The sequence below is a fragment of the Pongo pygmaeus genome, chromosome 8 (assembly GCF_028885625.2).
Source record: "Pongo pygmaeus isolate AG05252 chromosome 8, NHGRI_mPonPyg2-v2.0_pri, whole genome shotgun sequence".
Taxonomy (NCBI): domain Eukaryota; kingdom Metazoa; phylum Chordata; class Mammalia; order Primates; family Hominidae; genus Pongo; species Pongo pygmaeus.
In genome coordinates, this window is record NC_072381.2 from 55,424,271 (window position 1) to 55,445,723 (window position 21,453).

Consider the following 21,453-nt stretch of genomic DNA (forward strand, 5'->3'; position numbering starts at 1 on the left):
AATTATTAAAGTTATTAAATCTTGATCACTGAGAATGAATATTCTTAATAATGTGTGATGAAATTGAACATGCAGGCATCACACTTATGCATATCAAAGTGAGTGGGCAAAAGAGTAGATTAGACACAGATAAAGAGGAAATCAATGACATGAATGATTGATAAATGTAAAAAGTCAGTTAGAATATAGCACAGAAAATATGAAAGAGGAGTTTATGAACACAGAGTCTACTAGCACCTGAATCTTGGACTTCCTAGCCTCCAGCTCCGGAACTGAAAGAAGTAAACATCTGTTGCTTAAACCACCCAGTCTATAGTATTTTATTATAGCAACATAAGCTTGAAGAAAAAGCTCAAATCAATAATCTAACACCTCAAGGAACTAGAAAAAGAAGAACAAACTAAATCAAAAATTAGCAGAAGGAAGGAAATAATAAAGATCAGATAGATAAACAAAATAGAGAATAGAAAAGCAATAGAAAGAAATCAACAAAATCAAGAATTAGATGTTTTAAAATATCAACAAAATTACAAACCCTTAACTGGACTACCTAAGAAAAAAAGAAAGGAAACTAAGATAACTCAAATTAAAAATGAAAGAAGGGACATTACAACTGATGCCACAGAAACAAAAAGAATTATGAGACAATGCTACTAATATTTAAATGCCAACATATTGAATAACCTAGAAGAAATGGATAAATTTGTAGAAACATACAATCTACCAAGACTGAATCACAAATAAATTGTACAAATCTGAACAGACCTATAACTAGAAAGTAGATTGAAGCAGTAATCAAAAACATCCCGAAAAGAAAAACCCAGCCCTGGGAAATTCTACCAAAGAATCAATTCAATTCTTCCAAAGAATTAAAGTAAGGAAATGCTCTCAAACTCATATGAGGCCAAAATTACCTTGATTCCACAACCAAAGCCACAAGAAAAGAAAACTAAAGACCAGTGTATCAGGTGAATATTGATGCAAAAATCCTAAAAAAAATTTGAGTGAACAGAATTAAACAGCACATTAAAAGGATTATAGGCTGGGCGTGATGGCTCATGCCTGTAATCCCAGCACTTTGGGAGGCCGAGGTAGATGGATCACGAGGTCAGGAATTCAAAACCAGCCTGGCCAAGATGGTGAAACCCCATCTCTACTAAAAATACAAAAATTAGCCAGGTGTGGTGGCAGGTGCCTGTAATCCCAGTTACTCAGGAGGCTGAGGCAGGATAATCACTTGAACCTGGGAGGCAGAGGTTGCAGTGAGCCAAGATTGCGCCACTGCACTGCAACCTGGGTGACACAGTGAGACTCCATCTCAAAGAAAAAAAGAGGATTATACATCATGACCAAGTTGGATTTATACTTGGAATGCAAAGATGAGTCAAGATACAAAAATCAATCAAGTCATACACCATATTAACATAATGAAAGACAGAAACCACATGATTCAGACAAAGCATTCAACAAAATTCAACACCATTTCATGATTAAAAACACTCAACAAACTAGGAATAAAAGGAAAATACTACCCCATAATAAAGGCCTTACATGAAATGCCCACAACTAACATTATGTTTACTAGTGGAAGACAAAGCTATTCCTCAAAGTACAGGAGAAAGTCAAGGATGCCCACTCTTGCCACTTCTATTCAACATAGTACTGGGCCAGAGCAATTAGACAAGGAAAAGATATATAAAAGGCATTCCAATTGGAAAGGAAGAAGTAAAATTATTTCTATTTACAGATTATATGGTTTTATATGTAGAAAACCCTAAAAATTCCACCAAAAAACCTGTAAGAACTAATAAATGATGTCAGCAAAGTTACAAAATGCAAAATTAACACACAAAAATCCATTGCAGTTCCATACGTTAGCAATGACCAATATGGAAAGGAAATTAAGAAGAAAATTTCAGGCCAGATGCGGCAGCTTACACTTGTAATCCCAACATGTTGGGAGGCTGAGGCAGGCAGATCACTTGAGGCCAGGAGTTTGAGACCAGCCTGACCAGCATAGTGAAATCCTGTCTCTACTACAAAAACAAACAAATAAACAAACAAACACAAACAAAAAACCACAATTTTATTTATAATAGCATGAAAAAGAATAAAATACTTAGAAATAAACTTAACCAAGGAGGCAAACAACTTGGACACTAAAAACTACAAAACAACAATGCTACAAGAAACCAAAGAATATATAAATAAACGAAAAGACATCTCCATGAATGTGAATTTTAAGACTTAATATTGTTAAAATGTCCATATTACCGAAACCAATTTACAAATTCAGTACAATCCCTATTACAGCATTATTCACAGTAGCCAAGAGATCCAATTCAAATATCCATTGGCGGATGAAAGGATAAAATATGATATATACATACAATGGAAGACTAAGCAGCCTACAGAAAGAAGGAAATCTTGTCACATGCTAGAACATGGATCAGTCTCAAGAACATTATGCTAAGTGAAATAAGCCAACCACAAAAGGACAAATACTTTCCTTCATATGAAGTATTTAAGGTAGTCAAAATTACAGAAACATAAAGTAGTGGTTGCCAAGGGCTGGGGGTGGGAGTAGGGGGGAAATTAGTATTTAATGTGTACAAAATTTCAGTTGTGAAAGATAAAAAATTTCTAAAGATCTAAATTTCACAATGATGTAAATATACATAACATTACTAAGTTGTACACTTTAAAATGTTTAAGATGGTTTTTAAAAAAGCAAAAAGCATAGGAATAAATTTCATGACCTAAGACTGGTTAATGGTTTCTTAAACATGACATCAAAACCACATGTAACAGAAGAAAAAATAGATAAATTGAACTTCATCCAAAGTAAAAACTTTTGTGCTTCAAAGAGTACCATCAAGAAGGTAAAGGACAACCCATAGAATGGGAGAATATTTCTGCAAATTATATCTTGTAAAGCATTTTTATCTGGAATATATAAAGAATTCTTATAACTCAATGACAAAACACAAACCAGTTAAAAATTACTAAATGTTGAGTACACATTGCTCCAGAGGAGATATACAAGTGGCGAATAGGTCCATGAAAGAGGTTCAACATCAGGGAAACACAAATGCAAACTACAATGAGATGCAACTTCAGAACCACTAGGATGACTTTATCAAAAAGAGAGTTGATGATAAATGTTGGCTAGAATATGGAGAGATGCTGGGACCCTCACACAGCTAGCAGGTATATAAAATGGTTCATGTACACTGGAAACAGTCTGGCACCTTCTGAAATGGTTAAACATAGAGTTTCCATATGGCCCATCAATTTCACTCTTAGGTATGTAGCCATGAGAAATGGAAACATACATCCCCAGAAAACCTTGTACACAAATGTTCTTAGAAGTCTTATTCACAATAGCCAAAAAGTGAAAAAAACCCAAATGTTCTTAACTGATAAATGGATAAATTTTAGTATATCAATTAATGGAATATTATTCAGCAACATAAAGGTTTGATGTAATGATATATACTAAAAATGTAGATGACCTTGGAAATATTATTCTAAGTGAAAGAAGACAGATGTGAAAGACACACATTGTATATTCCATTCATAGGGCATCATGCGACGCTGAAGTTAGAATCAAAGTGAGCTACAAAAGGGCAGCCACCTGGATCAAGTCCATCCTGGTAGCTGTGAGAAAGCACAGCATGTTCACTAACGGGGGCCAGCTTTGCTCACATTGTCAGATGGAGTTTCCCAGGAGGCCATGGCTTCTTCAGGGATCTGTCATCCAGTGGTGAAGGGAGGGGTCTCTGGAGGCAAACCTGCCGGTGGCCACCCCAGCTGCACTGGTTCCCAGAGAGTGACCTGGCTGCATGAGCAGGGAGGCCAAGCCGACCAAGAGCCTCAGTACACCCCCAGCACATGCTGTGAGCAAGCTGCATGGCTTCCCCAAGCGTGGATGTGACAACATCATGGATATTTACAGATTCCTTTTCACTGCATCCCAGGCTCTCCTGCTTCATGTGTGATACACTGCACTTGGGGTGGAGGTGTGCTGACAGTTGCAAAGGGCCGAGCCTTTCTTTCCCGTGGCTCTGATGCACGGTTTCCAGATTCCGGTCATGAAGGAAGTTCTTGAGATTATGGACCTTGTCCTAGTCACATAGGGCTGCTAGGACAAAGTGCCATAGACTTGGGGGTGGTGGCGCATATTAAAAAAAAAAATGTATTTGTCACAGTCTGGAGGCTGGAAGTCCAAGGTTAGCATCCCAGTGGGCGAGGTTCTGGTGAGGGCTCTCTTTCTGGCTTGCAGATGGCTGCCTTCTCACTGTGTCCTCGTGTCAGGGAGAGAGCTCTGGGGTCTCTGCTTCTTACCAGGGCCCTAATTCCATCATTAGGGCCCCACCCTCATGGTCTCTTCTAACCCTGAATAACTCCCAAAGGCCCCATCTCCAAATACCATCACGTTGGGGGTTACGGCTTCAGCACAGGAACTGGGTGGGGGATGTGTGTTCAGTCTACCAGAGCCCCCCAGTCAGCCCCACTGTGCCCATTTAGGGGTAGATTGTAGGGCTCAGGTGGGACACAGAGGTGGAGGAAGCACAAGTTCTGTCTCCTAGGAATGGCTCAGCCAAAACAAGGACAGGGACAGTGGGATAGACAACAGCCAGTGGGGTAACCAGCAGGAGCCCCAAGGTGGCACTTTCACCCTTAGGTGAGGAAGTTGGCTGGGCACCCACACATGCCAGAGTATGGACCACGTTCCCTTCAAACACAGCTCACTTAACATTCCTAAACCCTGCAAAGCGGCAGTGCTACCTTATCTCCTGAGGATGGCCCTGAATGTAGAGGAGTCACGGGAGCTGCCCACATCACCCACCAGTGACTCTTCACTCCCCACATTTTCCCCGAGGGCCTGATGTGCACTGAGCTGGGGAAGCCCTGCCAAGATAAACTCTCCTTCCCAAAGGCCACAGAAGACGGCAGGCCTCTGACACTGCCCACGTGGAACAGAAGGGACGGAGCAGAGGGGCATCTGTCCGGCTGACTGCTGTGTTCTGTGGGCAGATGGGGCCAGAGACCCAAACATGGCTCCCTTTGTCACTTGGCCGAGGGGCCAGGCCACCGTGTACTGGACAGCTTTGCCCCAACAGCCTCTGCTGCTGGGCCAGCCCCCAGCGCCATGACCACAGCTCTGCATGCAGGCAGTGCTGGGACAGGTGCCCTGGCAGTCACAGGGGTCCTGAGCCAATAAGGGCCCTGGGGGAGAATCAGAACTCAGACTGTGGAGAAGAAGGTGTTGGCCAGGAGGGAACCAGGGTGGGTGCTGGGTCCTGTCCATGCTGGGATCTGAGATTCTAAGAGGTGGGTTAGGGGTAAAAGGGGCAGAAGTTGGCCCACGAGGTGAGAGGAGTTCAGCAGAGATTGGGAGGACAGGACAACCTGGGGAAGAGCAGAGTGTCCTCCCCAGCCTCGGTCCCTCTCCTGATGTAGTCCTCATCTCACTCATAGACTCTGGAAGTCTCCCTTTGGCGAACACCTAGCCCCGGACTCCCAGGGCACTTCCCAGACAGCCGATGCCACATCCCAGGCAGCCCCTGCTCTGCCCTTGGGGTCTGTGCCTGGCAGAAGGGCGGCTGACCCTCGGCCCCTCTCAGCCTGGGCCCCAGCTCCTCCTGGCCCTGGAACCAGCAGACACACCCACCCTGCACCTGGTGACTGGTCACGCTTGTTCCCATTGGTGATGGTGTGTTGGGAGGGAACTGTTTTAGATACCAATGTAAATCTGTGTCTACATCAATTCCACATGAGTTCAGTCCTCATATGGGAAGGGAATCATAGCTGTGGGGGGCTCCATGTAGGACCTTGAGGTCCCGAAGGCCAGTCCCTGTGGCCACAGCAAGGAGCATCCGCCTCGGCTAGTTGGACAAGACTCTCTCCTGCCCAGAAACAGGCAGAGGGACTTCCCCTGCTCCCCACCCATCGTCGTATCCCAAACACACCCGTGTGGACGGTCACCTCAACGTCTCCTCTCAGCCCAGTGCCCGCGCTCTTCCTGATGAGGGTTAAGCAGGAGCAGCCTCCTTTCCCCATGTTCATGTTGCAGGCGGCTGCCTTCTCCTCAGCTCCCACCGAGCAGAACAAGAGCCAGCCAGCTCTCTCCAATCCCAGGACTTTCCAGGGATGCTGATAATGATGGGAGGCCCCAAGAAGCCTCCCTAAAGCAGGCAGGGCCTTGTGAGTGGGTGGTGGGAGGGATCAGGGCTTCCTCAGCATCTGTCAGTCCCTGGAGCATCTGAAGGGGCTCCCTACGCCAGGAGGAAAGAGTGGGGCCGGCCCCTGTGGGTTCCCAGAGCCTGGCATCTGCCAGTTCCTCTGCCCTCCCTCACAGACACCCTCCACGGAGCAGCACAGCACCGAGGACAGAGGCAGCAGCCCCGAGAGCATTTTCCAACACAACTACATTTATTCACATTTACACATGAGGCCCCCAATGCACTGCTTCCCACCCCCACTCCCCAGCCCCTTCCCCCCAGCCCCTCCCTTCCTGCCCTCCCCGTTCAGCCACCCTCTCCCTCCCCTCCCTCCCCTACCCTCCAAAGCTAAGGCCCAGCAAGATCAGCACTGGGGGAGAAGAAGCTTTTGACCGCTTTGGGGCATCGGATGCCAGAGCCCCATCCTTGGGGATTGGCCCCAGAGGGCCTGTCCAGAAGCCCCTACTGGCTACAACGCTGCTTCTTCTCCTTCCTGGAGACCAAGGGGTCACCCTTTCTCTTTTGAGACTGTGAGGGGCCACCCAGCCCCCAAGTCAGGGATTGCTCCCCAGAGACCCTGAGCCCAGGCCCTGGGTGGGGTGTCTTTTCAGCAGGGGACGGGCTTCCAAAGAGAGGTCGCTTCTTGGACTTCGTGGCAGGAGAGGGTGCTAGGCTAAGGCCTCTTCTCTGAGCAGATGGGGACTGATGAGTTCCCTGGGGTCCCCACTTTTCTGGGCTGAGAAGGCCCGAGGCAGGGACAGGGCTCTGGGGTAGCCACCAGGGCAGAAGCTTGTGCTGGGAACCCAAGAGGAAGGCCAGGCTGGGGAGCTCCTCCTCCTCACTTGACCCCTGAGCCAGCCCATGTGACTCCCAGACAGGAGACCCTCCAGGGAGATCCAAGGCATCCTTGCTCCCCAGGCCAGGGCTGGTGGGTCTGTGGTCCTGGGGAGGAGAGGTTGGCCGGGCAGCCCTCAGCCCAGGGGAATCCTGACATCCCAAAAGCACAACAGAGTCTTTGGACCTGGCCATGCCAGTGTGTGCTCTGCCTCGTCCCTGAGGGTCCCGGGTAGCCGTCTGCGGTGGGCAGGTTTCCATGCCAACCCCTTGTTGGGGGTCAGGGATGTCTCTCTCTGCTCCTTGGCCAGCTGCAAACTTAGAAGAACTTGAGTCCAACTGGGCCGTGCCATGACTAGGGGCTGCCCTCGTATGCTGTTTCTCCTTCAAAGTTAGGAGGCGCTTCTCCACTAGCTGTGGGAGGAAAGGGGGCACTTACTGGCACTGCCCCAGGTGTGAGCAGGGCCCAGGGTGGTGGAGACCAGGGCACTTGGGCGGCAGGCAGGGAAGCCTGAGGCAGCTGGGCTTTATGTCAAAGAGAGAGGGTGTGGCTCTGCCGGGCATCCCGTTGGGCCTCACCGCAGCTTGCATGCTGACTCCCCTCCCTGGCTCCTGTCCATCCTACTCCCTCTGAACCTGCATCTTCCCACTCCAGAGTGGTTCCCCAAGAAGCCAGGCATCCCCAGCGGGGGGGATTAGACAATCAGGTGGGCCTTGTGTGCCGGGTCCCTCCTGCCCCTGGGGTACCTGGGCAAGGGTGAGTCCTTCCTCCTGCTCCAGCTCCTGGCTTAGAGCCAAGAAATCCATCTGTGGATCTGGGGAAAGCAATTCTTCCAGGAATCGGGGGTGAATGACGGCCTCCACCTGGAAACAGAAGGAAGAAGGCATGAGCTTCCTGGGCAGGGAGTAACCTGGAGCCAAGGACACCTGGAGGAGATGCAGAAGCAGCGAGCGCCCCGTCCCCACCCTCCTGGGGCTGTCTCATATCATGGTGATCACCAGCTACAGACACAGACCTGGTAGCATACACACACACAGACAGAGACACACAGACACACAGACCCACAAACAGACCCACATATGACACAGGAAAAGACACAGACACAGGTAACATACACATTCCACACTCACACCCGCACAGACACACAAAGACACACAGTAACAAACCACAGACACAAACACACAGCAACACACAGACACACACAATCACATACACAGACACTCTAATCCATGGAAATACACACACTGCTGAGTAGCTAAGGAACAGAGCTTAATTCCAAGGACCTGGGAGTACCACCCCCTGGAATCCGGCAGACCCCAGCACTCCAGCCCACCTTGGTGACGAAGTCTTTCTGGGAACACAGCTTGTCAATGTAGCTCAGGAGGCCCGGGTCTGGGGGCGTCCAGTCCTCTTCCTGTGGCTGCTTCACTTCGCCCTCTTCCCGTTGTTTCTCGGGCTCCCCCGTGGCCCCGAGGGAAGGCCCCAGCAGCTCCTCCATGATGTCCATGTACTCCTGCACCACTTCTGGGGGGATCTCCTCAGGGACCTTGGTCTCTGCTGGCCTCTGGGGCCTGGGTGGTGGCAGGCGGGCCTTGGTCTCTGCTCGTCGGTGGGGCCGGGGTGGTGGCAGGCGGGCCTTGGTCACTGGCCTCTGGGGCCTGGGTGGTGGCAGGCAGGCAGTCGGGTCCTTGGGGCCAGCCTTGCTGGGAAGGTACACTGAGGCAGAGAGGGAGGAGTATGGGCGTGGTGAGGGCCGCTCCTCCTGCTTGCACCACACGGGAGGGCAGGGCTTGGGGATGTGAAGTGGGTCCCAGCTGGGTCAGGTCCACCTTAACCACAGCACCCCCGGAGGAGGCAGGAGGGGCACATCTGAGACAGCATCACTTGGGAGGAAGTTTGGAGGCACCAATATGCCGTGTACTCTCCCCACTCATCCCTGCTTCCTGGGCAAAGCATATGTGGAGTTTTGGACAGGAGAGGGGAGAGAGTAGCTAGGAAACTCGACCAGGTCAATACCCAACATATGCTCCCAGAAGCTGTCCTGTTGGAGGGAGCAAATCCCCCTCTTGAAGGGAAGCATGGGGTGTGGGGACAGTGGCCTCCCTTGGCCCCTTTGGTCTTTGCCGTGGCTCCTGTGGGAATGTGGGAAGCCATACCTGGCTGCTTGACCACCTCAGGGGCTGGGGGTCCTCGAGGTTCAAGCCTCGATGTGGCTGGAGGAGGCAGGCACTGGGGCCCCTTCATCCATTGCAATTTCTGAATCTGCATCTCCTCCTCAGCCTCAAACTCCAGGAACCTGGCGGTGAAGGAGGCCCAGGCTGTGCTGAGAGGGTCCAGGCCCCCTCCCCCCAAGACCAGGCAGCGGCCGAGGGCAGGGATGGCAAGGAGTGCCTCGGGTGGGCTGTCCAGGCCCTCACTGTGTCCCATTCCCCAGTCCCAGGAGGAAGCTGCTCCCAGAGTTCTGAGCTCACCCTCCCTCACTCGGCCCCTGCAGAGCCCATGGCATCAATGGGGCTTCCTGACTCAAGTCAGGGCCACGAGGTCCAGGAGGGTCCCAGGGGACCCCTCCTCCAGGTTTCAGCTGGCCAGGGGTGGGGTGTATGGCAGAAGGCATCAGGGATGATGCCCAGATGCAGGAGTCCTGAGGCTAGGACTGTGGGCCCCCGAAAGATAACCCAGGGGCACGAGGCCTGGGAGACCCCGGGTCAGGAGGAAGCAAAAGCTGAGCCCAGAGGACAGGGCCCCTTTCCCCTGAGGCTGCTGTCTGTCTGTCTTCATGGAGGGGACTGCCCAGGAGCAAAAGCAGTCAGGCCAGAGATGGGTCTCATGGCGTCCCGGGCACAGGTCTCCCCAACCCAACTCCCTGGCCAGGCTGAGATGGGAGAAAACCGACTTCTGGCCACTGCTGTTGAGGAGCCTGCACCCCTCTTGTCTATAGTCACTAGCGCCCCTTCTCCCCATCCCCACAGCTGGAGGTGACCCACTTTGGGCTGTGATGCTGGCTGCTCCCGCCATGACCTCCAGTGTCAAGGCAGGGATGGCCCCAGGCCAGGCAGGGGGTGCTTCCCAATAGGGCAGGACAGAGACCCCAGAACAATCTAGGTGGCAGGAGCAGCTTCCTGAGGGAGCCAGGGGCCGAGAGTGTCCTGGGTTTGTCCACACCCTCCTCATACTCCACATTGAGAAGCCACCATGGCCACCGGACCTCTGTCATTCACTCTCACCCTGCCATGCGGGCCCTGCTCCCAGGATCCCAGACTCACTTTTCTGCCATCTCGTAGAAGATCATCCGGTCAAAGTTGCTCGTGTGCTGCCATTCCCGCATGGCCCGCCACAGTCCCTCCTCCAGGGTCATGGTGGGCTTCCGCCGGGCCAGGGATCGGAGAACTGGGCTGTAAACCAGTGCAGTCAGTCTCAGCCTATAAGCCCACCCTTCATCCCAAGCCCACCTGGTCCCAATACCTGGCCCCTGTCTTCCCCACACCTGTCCTGCCATCTGTCCCTGTCCTGTTCTCCCCCATGTGGGTTCCTCAGGCCCCGGGACACACCCCCAAGATCAAACATCAACACAAGCTACCAAGTGGCCTCTCCGACTGCCCCTCGAGTCCTCAGTGTTGAGAAGTGGACTCAGTACTATGGGTGGAACATGTGTGTCCCCAACATTCCTGTGCTGAAGCCCTCAGCACCAGTGTGTCAGTATTTGGAGGCAATCTGGGTTAGAGCAGGTCATGAGTGTGGGTCCCAGTCATGGAATCCAAGCCCTGATAAGGGCAGGAGGAGACGCCAGGGCTCTTGCTCTCAGCCACGAGGAGACACAGCCAGAGACAGCTCTCTCCAGCCAGGAGGAGGGCCCTGACCAGACACCCAATCTGCTGTCGCCTTGATCTGGGACTTCTGGCCTCTGGAACTGGGAGGCATGAATGTGTCTTGATAAAGCACCCAGTCTACGGGATTTGTTACGGCAGAGCCTGAGCTGACTCAGACAGTGTGCACACAGGATGACCTGGGGGTGAGGGTTAAAGTGCAGGTTCCAGGGCCCCAGGACTGAGCATTCAACTGGCTTCCTGGGGACTCTGGAGCAAGGCAGACCCTGGGGATGTAGCCTCAGGGCCCTGGAGCATGAGGAGCAGGAGCACACGTCCAGAACCAAAGCAGAGTGGTGTCCACGCCACTGCAAGCAGCAGGTCCAGATCCCACATTCCCACAAGAGCCATGGCAAAGGCCTGTGAGCCTGGGGCAGCTCCACTCCAAGAATCAGGGTCCCCAGTGCACCCAGACTCTGCTCCAAGGGGGAATGCAACCAGTTCCAGGGTGCGGGAACAGCGAGATTTTTGGAGATGAAGATGGGGCCACCTTCCACCTACACCCCAGGCAGGGGACTTCCCTAGGGGAACGGCCAGTGTGTCGCACGGTGGATGTGCTCAAGCTCCCGTTTGCTCGTCAGTGGGAAACACAGGGTGACAGAGGCGCCGCAGGGTGGAGAGAGGCAGGGACTGGGAATGAAACTACAAACTCTCCCAGATGCTGACGTTGCTGCCTCACAGTCACCACAGTCCATGGCCCTGGGCTGCTGGGCTTGAGGTGCACTCAGAGCTGTCACTGGAGCCCGCGGCTTTGGGGAGTGCTCTCCTAGATGGCCTAGTCCTGATAATGATAGTAATGGGGACAGCAATCATAATTGCTATCATGTAATGTGTCATAGCATGTGCCAGGCACTGTGCTATGCATGTCATATGTGAGCTCAAGTCATCTCTTCACCATCATCTCAATGAAGCATCATTGTCTCTTTTTCTAGGAGGGATTGAGGGTGAAGATGCAAATACCTGCCCGGCATCGACCCCAGTGCAGGGCCCAAGACCATCCCCCTGTGCAGGCTCCACCACCACTGTGCTAACTGGACCTCGGCAGAACTGCGGGCATGTGCCAGGTTCCTGCTGGGCCCTGCAGCTCCTCCCCCCAGCTCCATGTGAGGTGCTCCTGACCATCAATACTGGGTTAAAGGGGAGGCACTGGGGTGTGTACTCAAAGACCTAAACCCAAACCGTAGCTCACGTCACACCAGGAACCCTCTCTGACCTGGGTCTTCTGTAAACATTGTTGTGAAAATTATTGAAAGTAAAGATTGGCTGGACTCAAGAGACAGTGACGGGCAGTTGAGATGAGGCCCCTGACAGTCTGTCCTGAGCCACAGCCAGATTAATCTTGTTGAAAATGTATCTTCCCATAGTGCAACCCATCACCCTCACAACTGCCCTGCAAGCTCCCCTGAACAGCGTGACCTCCCGGTCCATCCAGCAGCCTCATTACGTGTGAGCTGCAAGACCAGCTCCAATGCCCCGAGGACACTCACATGAGGAAGCACGAAAGCGCTTCGGTGTCAGGACTCTGGGGAAGGTGCCTCCGGGCCAGGGGCTTGTAGTACTGCCAGAGTCGGAAGTTCTCATAGACACTCTTGGGGTTACAGGAGTCATCTGGCGGGGCCTTGGCCTGGGAGGAAGCCAGGCTGCCCTCTCCATGAGCCCCTTGTGGCCATGGCCCAGCATTCCCTTGGGACATGATGGGGGGCAACTGGGCAGCCGGTGGTGGTGGTGGTGGAAGAGGAAGGCCCTGGGACCAGCCTCCCTCACCGGCCTGGGTGCCCCCAACCACCTGGGGAGCCATAACAGGCACCACAGGAGCAGCTGCCAGGAGTAGGGGAGGTGGACACACGACACCTCCGCAGAGGGTGCCTGGAGCCTGCCAGACGAGGGGGGCCTGAGTTAGGACCAAGGTCTGCACTTGAGGGGCATTCGCAGGCCCCATCTCTGTCCCTATCTGGACAAAGACATTGGAAGCCCCGGCCCCACTCGGCCCACGGCCATCCTGTCCTGCCACCAGAGGTGTGCTGGGGAAGGCAGACAGCACCAGAGGGCCGCCTGGAGGAACCCCTGCAGTCACAAGGGGCAGCCCATGTGCTAGGCTGGGAGCGGGTGTGGTGAAGGGCAGAGCCGTGAACACAGACAGGGAGGTGCCAGGGTTCACGGTCATGCCCGGTCCCAGCACTGGGTATGCTGTGGAGACAAAGGAAAGAGGTGAATGAGCTGGGGTCTCCAGGTCCACACTAGTCACTGGGGAATCAGAGGGGAGTCCCAACAGCTAAGGGCTTATGACAGGGAAACTCTGCAGCTTGCAAGTGTCCCTGAGTGTGCATCGGATGCTCTGTTCCTCCAAGGAGAGTCGCTCCACTAGAGAGCCTGGCCCCGGTCACCAAGATTCCCTAAACCCTGTCTCCCAAGAAGCAACAGCCAAGCCTTTGCTGCCCGAGGGTCTGCCTCGGGTGTCCCTGGCAGACTCTGTCAGCCTCACAGGCATCTCCCAAGCCATGGGTCAGGGATCAGTCTCTCAGCGGCTTGGTGGTCCTCAGCGTGCTCAGCAACAGGTGACGGGCCTACCCCAGGGCAATGGCTCGGCACTCAGAAGGCCGACAGGAAGCCAGAAGCTTCCAAATATTATGGCCCCATCTCCTCTTCAATCTTCCTTTTCCTGAAGCTCTTGTAAATCCCTTTCTTTTCTAGCTCAAACACAACAAAAGAAAACCATTGGATGGAAATCTTTCCCAAGCCAGCACCCTAGGAACCCTGAAGATAATCCATAACTCGTCACACCCAGCATGGAAGTGATTGTCCTGGCACCACCCACAGCAAGTGCTAAATAGGGGTCAGATTCAGGCCACCCTTTCCTCAGTACTAGATGGTCCCGGCTGCCACTCAGGAAGCTCTGTTCCCAGGGAGCAGGTCTGAGAGGCAGTGGTGGAGTCCCCTGAGATAGTGTCACTGCATAGCCAGCAACAGCCACACACGATTAGGACACAGCCAGCAAATGGCAAGCAGCAGGGCTATCAGGGGAGGTGTCTAGGGATTTTCACAGCTGCTGGTCATGTTACAATAGGTAGTGGGACAAGGAGCCCATCTCTGGTCCTTCTTCTCCTTTGAGCTCCCAATAACTGAACATAGTGACCAACCAAGAACCAGGCGTTCTTGGGCCACAGGCCAGGTGAGGCAAAGTTGTCCGGAACTCATCCCTGTTCATTAGGACCTCATGCAGTCTCTAGTCAAGGGGAATAAGGGATACAGCACATGCACCTCAGCATTCAGGATGCATATCCTAACTTGAATAATAATAATAAGAGAATCATCTTCCTATTTGTGTGCTACTCTCTTTCCTCTACTGAAAAGGAAACCAGCCTTTCCAGACCCTTCCACTGAGAACCAGCAAGAATCCACACCTGTCCCCTGTTCATGAGGTAGTATAAATGGAATAAGAGCAAATTCTTCATCTCCACAGTAACACAAAGTGCAGAGGATGGGCCATGAGCTAGCAGACAAGAGGAAATGGGTCTGAAGACCTGAGCTTCCACAAAAGGGCAAACAATTCAGAACAACTCAGGAAACCCAGGCCCTGTGTTGCCTGAACTTCCCCATCTGCCCCCACCCCTGTTAAATCAAAGCCAACAGCTACCTGAACTGATGGAGAAGCCATCTCTGGGGAGGGAGCTGAGAGGCTCTGGGCTGTGGCAATTACAGTAGCCCCCAGCCTCGCCCACCCAGAGGCTGTCATTACATGCTCTGTCACAGCCAACCCACCCAACAGTTTTCTGGCTGAGACCACTTCTCCCCACTCCTCCCTAAGATCTAGAAAATTCCAGTCCAAATCCCTCTGAACACTATGGAAGGGCACCTTCCAGGTGCCTGAAGACACGGCACAGGGTTTGGGCTTGCCTGTCGTCCTCCAGGGGCCACCAGCACAACATGATCCCACCACTCCCTACAAACACACAATGACGTGACCTGTCTCCTTCTAGAAAGGATCAATCCATCCACTCCATCCTTTCCCCTACACGATGTATTCCCCCAGGCATCTTGGTCCACCTCTAAGGAGCCGTCCTCCCTAACCACAGACTCAGGGTGCCATGGCCATCCCCAAGTGTGATGTCCTTGGGGACATCCAGTCCTCCCTCCCTCCTCAACAGCAGCCCTATCAACTGTCCCCAGGGCAGTGTCAAATTTGAATTCCCAAGGAGTTGAGGCATGGCAGACTCGGATAATGCCCCCATCCCTACAGGCTCACCTCCATTTGAAGCCATCCCCTCAGGCTGGGCACTGACAACTGCTGTCTGGCAGTTTCCGCAATGAGAAAAGTCAAGGGTAGGACCTAGAGAGTGACCTGGCTCAGCAGTTGCTCCTAAGTCCAAGTGGAGCAGGTAAAATTTGAATGTAAATAGGTTTAGAACATAGGACCCCAGACATTCTGCAGAGGGGGAGGGGCAGTGGGCAGCTGGTAGGGGTGGGGGACATTCTGTGAGGGGCTTCGGCCATTAGGCAAGAACCTGAGTTTCCTTTCCAACTGGACGGCAGCAACAGAGATGGCATGCACCTCTTTAGGCAACTTTTAAATTGTCCTTTTGACTCACAGCAAAAGCTTCTACCTGATGTCCTCTTTACTTCCATTCTTTATCAACAGACCTACTTTTGTGCCAATTAACCCATGCTCCTTCCCACTTTGGCTCTTTCCCACTCTTGATGAATTTCAACGGGGGCTGCACTTCGTGAACAAAATTCAGAACATGTTTTCAGTCTGAGAAACACAGGGGTTCTTAGGAAGGCAAGGGGACTGGGTGTTTGAAATCAGAATGGTCTCAGCCGATCCAGGCTATTAGGTGGCTGTGTGCTCATCATTGTTTAGGAAGCAATCCTTGTGCCCCCAGGTCATGTATGTTGCTGGAATCTCTGTCCACACCAGCAGGCCAGCCTTACTTCCCATCTCCTTTGCTGGAAAGCCTCAATCCAGGAAAGAGTGGCTATGCGACCTACAGCACCGAGACCAGAAATCCTTTCATTTTGTTTCCCAGCATATTCTGCTGGTGTTAAATGTTTATTTTTTATCTTTTGAATGATTTTAATTTAACCAAGCAAAACTTTTCATGGCTCCAAATTCAAACTGTGCACAGTGGAATAGGCAATGACCAGCCTTCTTCCCATCTCTTTTCCCTGGCCACCACATTTTCTTTCCAGGAGGAAACAAGTGTTATCTGATTGTTTCTCATCTTCACTGAAACACATCCTGGCTGGCCTCTCTCAGCTCACTGTTGGCCTCATCTTCACCATACATTCTTGCTGTTTGGAATCCAGTGTCATCGCATGTGGTTCTCTGCATGGGAATTATTGTAGCCTGTCTTTAAAAAAAACTTCATTCTCATTTCCACACTGAGAATCACTGTCCGTTTATTAGTGTCAAAATGACAGGAAAGAGCACCCATGTGCTGTGTTGTGAACATGGGGAGTGTTAGGAAACTGGTCAAAGGAGATAAGGAGTACTCAGAGCACAGCAGCAAAATCTCTGACACACATCACTCCCTGCTGGGCAGGGTAATTTTGCACGATGGGAGGGTGTTGGGGAAGGGAAGAGGCCTTCAGCCAGACCGGTGCACACTGCGAACATTCACTGAAACACACTCTGTTGGAACTTACGAAGCATTTGCCCCTTTCAAAGACATTTGGACTCAAGAAGGCAGAGTTGCAGGAAAATGTAACAGGGGCCACACTGCAGGGGCAGGTGGTGGATTGCAAGTCTCAAGCCCAGGGTTCTCCCCTCCTTGCCCCAGTTGTGTGAGAAGGTCATTTCCTAACTCCTGTCCAATATCCCCATGAGTTCTCGGTTTTGTCCCAACTCTAAACCTGAATGGTCCAGCAAGCATATCTGTGAAATGCCTCCACAGTGGCCACTGGGAGGGGAGTGACCTCCACGCAGTGACTGCCTGTCTGGGTGCTCCCAGGCCTTTTGTCCTCTGAGACAGAACTGCCTTCTTACATGCAGCCCTCTTCCACTGTGCAACTCTACCTCGATCTTAGCTGAGAAGATCAATGGAGAGCAATTCAAGCAAAATCATGGTAAACTTACCAAAACAAAACAAAACCAAACAAACTGTAAATGCTTTGGAGATCCCTCTGAGGACTTGATCTTTTATCATGGGGCAAACTTAAATGATTTTCAATCAATAACTTCATCTAAGAGGAATGTTGAAGCAAAATATCATACTCAGATACTGAAGAAGGGCAGAATTCTTGGTAGCTTCCTCCCTTGTCAAGTCAGTCAACAGATGCTTTCTCAAGATTCTCACACATGGCTTTGATATAGGATTTGAATGAGTCTTTTTCTGAGCCAGTGATACAAAAACTATACTGTGGAACAGTGTCTTGTCTTAATTCTGCTATTGCTTCTGTACATGTTTGAAGTCCTAGACCCCAGGAGGAGAGACAATCAAATTAGCCAAAGGTAATTTGTGAAGACTGGCCATGGGAGGTGGTGGCTAAAAGTCCTCCGGCCCCTGCTCTCTGAGCATCCCCACAGAAACTCCTGGGCCGCACTGACTGCTGAGAAAGAACATCTCAGGGCTTGGATCCCCTGTTCAGAGGACACATGCTCTTCCACCCAGTAGAGGAATGGCAGCTCCATGCTGTGTCCTGCAGAGCTCTCAGTCTCTGCACTTGAGGCCCTGGGCCTGCATAGACGTGAAGGCTCTTCAGTGTTATCACGTGGAGACAGACGATAGGAATCCTGCAAATGAGCAGAAAGGATGTGACGATGAAAGTTTTTTCTGAAGCTATTACAAACTCAAGTCAGTGAGCTGCTTCTCTACTAGTTTTTTATTGCCAACTGGAATTCTGCACTGTGTTGCAGAGTCAGGGGTAGGGGAGCGTGGAATTGTTCCCTTACTATCTGCTGCTTTACCGACTGAAATTGACCAAGGCTACAACAAAAACGTTTCTAGAAATCATTTGAATGCGGTAGGAAAAACTCTGGGAATGCAGTCAGAAGAAAGTATATTTTGGAGTGTATTTTCAGGTCTAAAATTCTTTGCCAGAAATATTCTTTCATGGAACCTCCAGACTGAGTAGGAAAACAGGGCATACTATTTTTTGAAAGGCATGAGCAGGAATGAAATAAATGTCGTCCAAAGGGAATGCAAGACATGCAATTCGAGGATACTTTGCTTTAGGATAAACCCTCCAAGGGTAAACCTTTCAGCAAGGGTGTTACCTAAGTGCATGGACTGCACGTTTGTATTACCGAAAATTAGGAGTGGTCATTGCAGACGCGATGGTTTCTCAGAGGCACGGTCATGGAGTTTCCAATGAGGAGGCGTTGTCTGGCCCCAGGAAGCGCCCAGGTGCTCCGTCCCTCCATTTCCCCATCTCTGGCGGGGCCCTCCCAGGGCGGGCTCCTGGCCTGCCCCGTGCGCCTGCGCATGAGCCTTGAGGCAGGCGAGGTTCCAGCGCGAGGCCGGCTGCCCTCAACCGCTCCCAGCACCGGTTGCGGCGGTTCATGGCAGGGAGACGCGCAGCGTGAGAGCAAAGGGCGGTTACCCAACAGCCTTCGCTCTCATGGCGTCCTTCTTCGTGTTACCTAAAACTAAAGCCAAGGGTGATTAGAAGGTAATCACCTCCTGGTCATGCTCCCACTGGTCACCAGTGTCCGCCGGGCGACCCCACATTGTGGCCAGAGCAGGCCTGTGGCTGCGCTCAAGGCGGGAGCGTTCATAGCTTTCCTAGCAGGGCCCTGCGGGACGCCCAGGCCGCGCTCCTTTCCCTTGCTCACCTGGCCCTGAAGTGAGGGGGGAGGTGTAGCAATGCAGTGGGAACCCCAAAATGTGTCTCGGCCGTGCCTCTCACATTCCGAACAATGCAAACGCTTGAAGAAAACCTCAGCAATTGAAACCACGATGCAGTTCAGCAAAGAAGTAGCTCCTGTCCTCGTAAAACAGTGAAGTTCTCACGGACGATCTCACTGAGTAAGTTGTGAAGCTTGTTGACTTGATCAGAATGATCAGCCAGCATGCATATTCTAATACGCTCATTTGTCACTGATATGAGCAGCTGCAAAGTGGAAGAACAGGCCTTTAGTTGTAGTCTGTTCACTTGGTAGCGCAAGTTGATTGTGGATGCAAGAGTGGCCAAAGTCAAGAAAAGCTTCTATGAGAATCGCTTACTTACGTGGAATTTACAAATAAAAAGTAGTGGTATATTATTTGTAAATTGTAGGCTACACATGTATCTAAAATTTGCTGCACACACGTGTGTATCTTGGGTGGTCGGGTTAGTGTGTACTTGAGAATGTCAGGAAGATTTATTTTGGATTTTGGAGGGTGTGAGATTTGTGGGGGTGGTTTTGTGTGTGTGAAAATGTGTTTATATGAATTCTTAGTTTGGAATTTGATATGTATTTAATTGGTGAGAATCTAATATGTATTCGCATGTGTGGGTTGGTGGTGTCTGTGTGGAGATTGCAGATTAAAGAAGGTCATAACTGGGCCGGGCAGTATTGTGGAACTCTCTGTATTTGGGGATATGAGGTGGCATGTTTGCATATTTGTGGCGTGTTAATCGCGGGTATATTTAGGGCATGTAGAGAACTACATGAGTATTGAGTTTGTGTGTGTGTTCAAGGGCGTGGCAGTTTAGATGAATGTTTTGTGGAGCTATGTGCTTGTATTTTTCAATAAGTGGTTATTAGGCTTATATATTCTGGGAATTTAGTATGTGTGTGTCTGATAGAGAGATGGGGTTCTCTTTTTATACAGGAGAGTGAGAGAGTTGAATTTATATGTATTAGAGGTATGTGATACGGTTATTGGTTAGTACTTGGCAATGTGGGAGCTGGTTCATACTAGATTGGGATAATTTGGGATTGGGAAGTGTTTTTATGGGTATTTATAAATGATATGCTGGAGATATTTCCGTGCATCTTGGGTGTGTATACTGGTTTGTGTGTATATTTATCAGCAGATAGATGAATTATCTAAGTCTATTTATAGAATATGGGATTGTTAGTATTTAAAGTGTATTTCTTTGGAGAATGCTAGGATGTTCGTACATGTGTTTGGGCATGTTTAGGGGATGAGGTGAAGAGGTTGTATTCCGGAGATGCAGCATATTGATTGGATAGTGTTTCGGGGGATTTATACACTCAGGGATTGGGGATATTTGCGTGAGTGTGTATGTGCCCATGGGTATATGGAAGTTGTGTACGTATATTACAGCATTATTGGTGTTTCTGTGTGGTTTTTTTTTTTGTATTATATGAGTTTTATCTGGGAGGGTGGGGTGTGTATTCATGGGTAGTTTGTGTGTGTGTATACGAGAGGTTTTGGGTATATTAAGACTTAGTGGTCCTCTGTGTCTGTTGTGAAATGTAATACTCGCAGAATTTGGTGTTGCCACTCGTGTGTTCTCAGAGTTTGTGAGGTGGAGTTACATGTATTTGATAAAAATAGTTTGTGGTTCTGTGTGTATTTGAGTTTATGTGGCTTCTGTATTTTGTATTCTGGGAGATGTGGGAGGTTCAGTGAATGTATTTGGAAACAGAGAGGCTGTGTAGGTTGTGTTTGCATTCAAGAATCATGGATTCCTGTATTTTAGAGCTGTGGGATTGTATGTGATTCTTTTTCTGGGTGATGCATGACACAAGTGTTGTATACCTTGTGATTTTTTTTTGAGCCTATGCCTATGGGATTTTCATTATGTACTGTTAACAAATCTACTGAAAAGGATTTTCTTAAAAAAACAAAAGAAAAAAATAGAAATTTGATTCCAGTGAGCTGTTTGCAAATCAAGGAGTCTCAGCCTTCAGTGCAAAACAAAGGTACACTCTGAAAGAACAAAGAGAGGTATTATCTTTTATAGAGAAAGTTCATCCTCAGATTCCCAATTTGGTTCACTCTGCAAATGAGGGATACAAGCTTGTTTATTTCTGATTGGCTGATGCAAGTCACAATCTATTTCTTAAGTCCATATGACAAAATGGTACCCCTTGATTCAGGTGGCATAAACAGGAACAGACAGCTGTGAAAGTTCCAAAGTGACACAAGTATGTGGTTTTTGCAGGAAGCAGGGTACATGTGTGAGACCTGCAGTCAGTAAATGGCCGCTTGGCTCCATTTTGAGTTTAGGCCCAGTCAGCCACTCATGATCCATCTGGAAGGATTAGCCCTTTCAGGGTTCACAGTATATATGGGTATATATGGGTACTGTGTTCATTGTACATGTTTGTATTTGGGCACATATATATGTACATATATGGTTTTAGCAGTGATGTGAGCATTTGGGGTGGGTAGTTTTGTCTGCAAATTTAAGTAGTAATTGGGCAGGCCATCTGTGTATTTAGGGTACAGGTAGCAGTTGTGTTGCTGGTGGGCTGGTTCAGGTTCTTAACTTTGCAGGGCTGGTCCTACCTGAGCACTCCTTGGTTCGCTGGACTCTCTCAGGGCCCAGCCTGGCCATGCCTGATTGCAGGGAAGCCTTGAGCTCCCTAGGGTGTAGCAGGACGAGTCACAGACAAAACTCCTCAGACACCAGA

The 21,453-nt window shown here is 50.2% G+C and overlaps 1 pseudogene; it reads right to left on the bottom strand.

The window, feature by feature from the left end:
- Positions 1–6,429: 6,429 nt before the first annotated feature.
- On the bottom strand, positions 6,430–15,488 carry LOC129044950 (NUT family member 2D-like; annotated as a pseudogene).
- Between the last annotated feature and the right edge of the window lie 5,965 nt (positions 15,489–21,453).